The following is a 5,655-nucleotide window of genomic DNA, read 5'->3' as shown; positions in this document are numbered from 1 at the left end:
GGATAGTTTCAATCTGCCTACCTCTGGGTTATGGGCCCAGCATGCTTCCATTGCAGTACTCTGCTGCACATGTAAGTGCAAGAGAACCTGAAGCACTCACTCATCATGGAAAAGTACCAATGTGTTTCTTCGTTGGTTGATGGAAGAAACATCTTACAAAAACTCTCCAGATTATTGACTTTTTAAAGTTTTTCTAGGAAACGTTCTAGATAAATGCTTATTAGCCTTTGTCAGTATGTACTTTTTGCAAAGTGTCTCTGTGGCGCAATCGGTTAGTGTGTTCGGCTATTAACCAAAAGGTTGGTGGTTCAATCCCACCCAGGGACGTAATTGACCTTGTGATCAGATTTTCCAGCGTGTTTTGTTTGCGCCTTTGCAAATGTCTTACATCGACAAACTTATTTAGTACTATTTTGCAAATAGGGTTAAATTGTTGCAACATTGTGTTCCCTAATTGCTTGATTTTTTAAATGCAACAATTGATAAAGACACCTGATAACTGCTCTGTGGAGTCTTATTTTGCGTCTACTTCTTATCTACATTTAATTCCCTACCTCTAATCAAGGCATTTTTAAATGCTGGGGTCTGCCAGGACGTGAGGCCTACCTAGACTTTAGATCTGAATTTGAATGTACTTGTGAACTAACTTAATTTCCTACTTCTAAATTCATTCCTAAATTCACTACTTACATGAATCCTGTAGTTGGGCATTTTGGGACTTCGATTGTGGGCATTGTTTTGTGTCCAGACCAGCAGCAGGTGGTGTGCATTTGCTGGAAAGGCATCGAAGACCTCCGATATGCTGCATCTCCTGATGTGTGTCTACCTCAAGTGACTGTCAGCAAATGCCTGCTAGATACCCCATTCCAAGCTGATTGTGACATCACGGAACATGCATCATAGAACAGGCATGCTAGAACATGGGTCTTCAACCTGCGACCCTCCAGCTGCTGTGGAACTACACATCCCAGCATGCCCTGCCTCAGTTTTAGCATACCTTAATAGCAAAACTGTGGCAGGGCATGCTGGGATGTGTAGTTTCACAGCAGCTGGAGGGCCACAGGATGAAGACCCATGTGCTAGAGCCAAGCCGCAGGTACATTGAATGCTAGCAAGCTGAATGTTTAAATCCTTTTTGTTCCGCAGCATTCCAATGCGGAAGATTCCATGGAACCAGAGATTATTCCATTGAGAAGGACATGCTGCCTGGATGACTGCACTGTGCAAATTAAGTCACGGAGCCAGTTGGCTTGTGGGTGGCTCTGGTGACTGGGTGGTTGGGTGGGCGGTGTGTCGGAGGTGGAGCACATGCAAATGAATGTGTATCATCCAGCTAGTGAGAGTGAAAACTCATGCAGGAGTGTGCCTGCTTGTCAGTGGGTTATGCACCTTGCCAGACGTCAAATCTACATGGAGCAGCTGGAGGGGACAAGAGCAGGTTTGCAAAATATAGATAGAAGAGCATATATGCTGGCACATTCTCCATGATTGTGTCAGCTTATGTTTTGGTGCACTGCACTTTCCTCCACTAAGTTTTAGCTATTTTGGTTAAACGCAAGTGTAGTTGCTTCTCGCCCTTTTGGCTGTGATCTTGTATCGTGGTTGAAGAGTCTGCTGGAGGGATTGTTTTCTTCATTGGCGAGAGACTGAAGATATTCCAGGATGGAAGGCTTGGGAACACTATCCGTTTTTAAGTTGTGGAAGAGTTGAAAGACCGGATTGGACTACATTCTATAGTAAAGGATATCTTTGTATTTATTGATCCTCCCTTTATATGTGTCTGTCTTTCAATAAAGCTTCGGGCTTGTGATTCCCTCACCCTCTTACACTCCACACCCATAGCCTTATTAACTGTTGTATTATTGTATTCCATTGAGAAGGACATGCTGCCTGGATGACTACACTGTGCAAATTAAATCACGGAGCCAGTTGGCTTGTGGGTGGCTCTGGTCACTGGGTGGTTGGGTGGGTGGTGTGTCGGAGGTGGAGCACATGCAAATGATTGTGTATCATCCAGCTAGTGAGAGAGAAAACTCATGCAGGAGTGTGCCTGCTTGTCAGTGGGTTATGCACCTTTCCAGACGTCAAATCTACATGGAGCAGCTGGAGAGGACAAGAGCAGGTTTGCAAAATATAGACAGAAGAGCTCTCCAGCCTAGTTTGCTGTCTGTTTCCACTTCTCTTTTCTTGAGCCGCTCCCTTCTATGCCCTTGCGCACTATCCTGACTTCTCCCATCTGCTTACATTGTGCCTTCCAACGCACAATGCGAACTACAGGTAGTGCTGCAGGGCCCACACCCTTTTACTTGCCATACAGAGCAGCTCTGGAGCTGTTACAGTGCCCAGCTTCTGCAAGAAATCAGCTTGAATGCTTCAGGGGCTGGGGCATAGCCAACATGAGCCCCACACCGAAGGAGGGTGGAGGTGTTTAATGCGAACTAGGGGTCATCCAAGCGCCACAAAAGGCCGCCATGCCCTGCATGCCCCTTTTCTCTTTTCATATGCAGACGAGGGTTGAAGCCAACTTTGACCCACTGCTTGGATGACATCACCATATGCAAATCCATCTGCTGCAGGCCTTCCCCCTGGAATGCTTGCACTAGTTGTTGCATTTGGTTTGTTGTTTGGGGGTGCTTCAGTATTAGGCAGCCTTCTGCCCTCCCATGTTCATCTGAAAATATGTGTTCTCCCTGCAGTTGTTGTCCCCAGATGAGAGTTCCCTTGTGCTGCCTCAGTTGAATCTTCTTTACTTGACAGAGATGTGCCTGAGCAGCGGCCCTCCCTAGCCCTATCCCAAATCATACTTATTTTGCATAGGAGATATCATGGTAATGAAGACTGTTATCCCAGGGTGAGGTTCATTCATTGCATTCTGGGTATGCTGACCCCTGTGATTTCCCCAAATGTGGGAAACTCGACTTCATTATTTGTGGTAGTGGGGGACTGTGTTTGTGCTTTCCTCTGGTCAGCTCTGGTAAAAGTCAGATTTATTTGTCTCAGATCTTCCTCTAGCCTTGTTCTTCTTTCGAGAGTTCCCTTGTGCTGACTCAGTTGGATCTCCTTCACTTGACAGGGAAGTGCCCGAGCAGCGACCCTACCCAGCTCTAGCCCAACTCCTACTTACCTGCCAGGTGAGATACTATGATCATGAAGGTGCTTCTCCCAGGGCAAGGCTCACCCATTGCACTCTGGGTGTGCTGCTCTTGCGATTTCCCCAAATGTGGGAAACTTGACTGCATAATTTGTGTTTCCCCTGGTCGGCTCTCGTATAATTCAGATCTCTTTGTCTCAGGTCTCTCTCCAGCCTAGTTTGCTGTCTGTTTCCACTTCTCTTTTCTTGAGCCGCTCCCTTCTATGCCCTTGTGCACTATCCCAGGATAATTATTGTAGCTGGTCTGCGGGTAACAGCTCTCAGATCCACTTCTAGAAAAAATGCAACAATGTAATTTGAGTGACAAACTGCAGAGATGAACCCTTTCTGTGACTGCTGCACAGGGATCACACAAACTCTATTCATAGGGCTGACTTCACTTAGGGGAGATGTTCTCGCCCCGCAAAGAAGTGCGAGTATATACCGCACTTACGGTACCATTGGATTTACAGATATTTTCTTGCAATACACTATGGGGGTCATTCTGAGTTGATTGCTCGCTAGCAGTTTTTAGCAGCCTTAAAACGGTGGAGTTAACATATCTCACGTGGAAGGTGGTCATGTTATTAGCCTTGGCTTCGGCTAGGCGAGTGTCGGAATTAGCGGCTTTGTCACATAAAAGCCCATATTTGGTGTTCCATGTGGATAGAGCGGAATTGCGGACCCATCCTCAATTCCTACCAAAAGTGGTCTCATCTTTTCATATGAACCAACCTATTGTGGTGCCTTTGGCTACGCGTGACTTGGAGGATTCCGAGTTACTTGATGTGGTCAGGGCTTTGAAAATTTACGTGGCCAGGACGGCTAGAGTCAGGAAAACTGAAGCGCTGTTTGTCCTGTATGCAACCAACAAGATTGGTGCCCCTGCTTCAAAGCAGGCTATTGCTCGCTGGATTTGTAACACGATTCAGCAAGCGCATTCTATGGCTGGATTGCAGTTACCGAAATCGGTCTAGGCCCATTCCACGAGGAAAGTGGGCTCTTCTTGGGCAGCTGCCCGAGGGGTCTCGGCACTACAGCTGTGTCAAGCTGCTACTTGGTCAGGTTCAAACACCTTTTCAAAATACTATAAGTTTGATACCCTGGCTGAGGAGGAACTCATGTTTGCTCAATCGGTGCTGCAGAGTCATCCGCACTCTCCCGCCCGTTTTGGAGCTTTGGTATAATCCCCATGTTCCTTACGGAGTCCCCAGCATCCTCTAGGACGTTAGAGAAAATAAGATTTTAAACCTACCGGTAAATCTTTTTCTCGTAGTCCGTAGAGGATGCTGGGCGCCCGTCCCAACTGCGGACTACTTCTGCAATACTTGTATATAGTTATTGCTTCAATAAGGGTTATGTTATAGTTGCATCGGTCCTGCACTGATGCTGCAGTATGTTGTTTTTTCGTACTTATAACTGGGTAGTTTATCACAAGTTATACGGTGTGATTGGTGTGGCTGGTATGAATCTTGCCCTGGATTAACAAAATCCTTTCCTCATACTGTCAGTCTCCTCTGGGCACAGTTTCTATAACTGTGGCATAGAGGCGCATAGAGGGAGGAGCCAGTGCACACCCAGAACTAAAGTCTTTCTTAAAGTGCCCATGTCTCCTGCGGAGCCCGTCTATCCCCATGGTCCTTACGGAGTCCCCAGCACCCTCTACGGACTACGAGAAAAAGATTTACCGTAGGTTTAAAATCTTATTTTCTACTTTATTCTTTTCTATCCTAGTTTATTACGACCAACTCTCATCCAAGGAGTTTGATATTCTACTACCTGCATGCAATTTAAATTGCTTAAATTGTTTATATGGTTGATTTGTCCTTCACAACCCATAATCTGCAACTTGGATGTACTTGTGTCATTGAAAATCTTATAATAAAAATGTTTATATATTGAAAAAAAAAGTTATAAGACATATGCATTCAATATTTGAAGAAACAAAATAAAATAAAGCTATGTATTGGGTTTCACTAACAAGCACATTGGAAGACTTGACTACTGTTAAAAGACATGTATTACATGGTATAGAGCCACAAACCACAATGTAGTAAAATAAAAACAAACTTACATGTGTATCAAACCTATGTGAGGCTTACATTGATAGTGCAAGATCAACACTCTATCAACTGTGCAAACTAGACTGCACATAAATGCCATAAAATTTATCTGAGATTTTAGTAAATAAGGCCCGTTGCTGTCCGGTTCACACAGCCGTCACGCCCCGCCCCCATACGGTCCGGTCATGTCTGCGTTGTCCTGACTGTGCCCCCAAAATGGCGGCACAACGCCGCTGGCCCGACTCCTCCTGTCCAGTGACCGCCTCTGCCTGTCAATCAGGCAGAGGCGCTCACAGGGCAGAGATGCTGATCGCATCCTGGCATGTGCCGGTGCACTGTGGCACCAGCACACACGCACTTCAGACCTGATCTCCTGTTGTGTGAATATGCACAGCAGGGATCAGGTCTTAATTAGGCCCTATATACAGCTGTCAGTGAAGCAGTAATGTGCTGATGTCAGTG

The 5,655-nt window shown here is 45.8% G+C and overlaps 2 non-coding genes across 2 annotated transcripts; both read left to right on the top strand.

The window, feature by feature from the left end:
* The first annotated feature begins 2,800 nt into the window (after positions 1–2,800).
* Positions 2,801–2,964, top strand: LOC135013185 (U1 spliceosomal RNA). The gene has a single exon (XR_010211918.1). It is a non-coding gene; the product is annotated as a U1 spliceosomal RNA (small nuclear RNA).
* A 152-nt stretch (positions 2,965–3,116) lies between these two features.
* LOC135013186 (U1 spliceosomal RNA) lies at positions 3,117–3,279 on the top strand. Its single transcript, XR_010211919.1, has one exon. It is a non-coding gene; the product is annotated as a U1 spliceosomal RNA (small nuclear RNA).
* The last annotated feature ends 2,376 nt before the right edge of the window (positions 3,280–5,655 follow it).

This window comes from Pseudophryne corroboree, unplaced genomic scaffold (assembly GCF_028390025.1).
Source record: "Pseudophryne corroboree isolate aPseCor3 unplaced genomic scaffold, aPseCor3.hap2 scaffold_2672, whole genome shotgun sequence".
In the NCBI taxonomy this organism is placed as follows: domain Eukaryota; kingdom Metazoa; phylum Chordata; class Amphibia; order Anura; family Myobatrachidae; genus Pseudophryne; species Pseudophryne corroboree.
The sequence above is the reverse complement of the archived record's forward strand: the minus strand, read 5'-3'. Positions and strand labels throughout refer to the sequence as shown.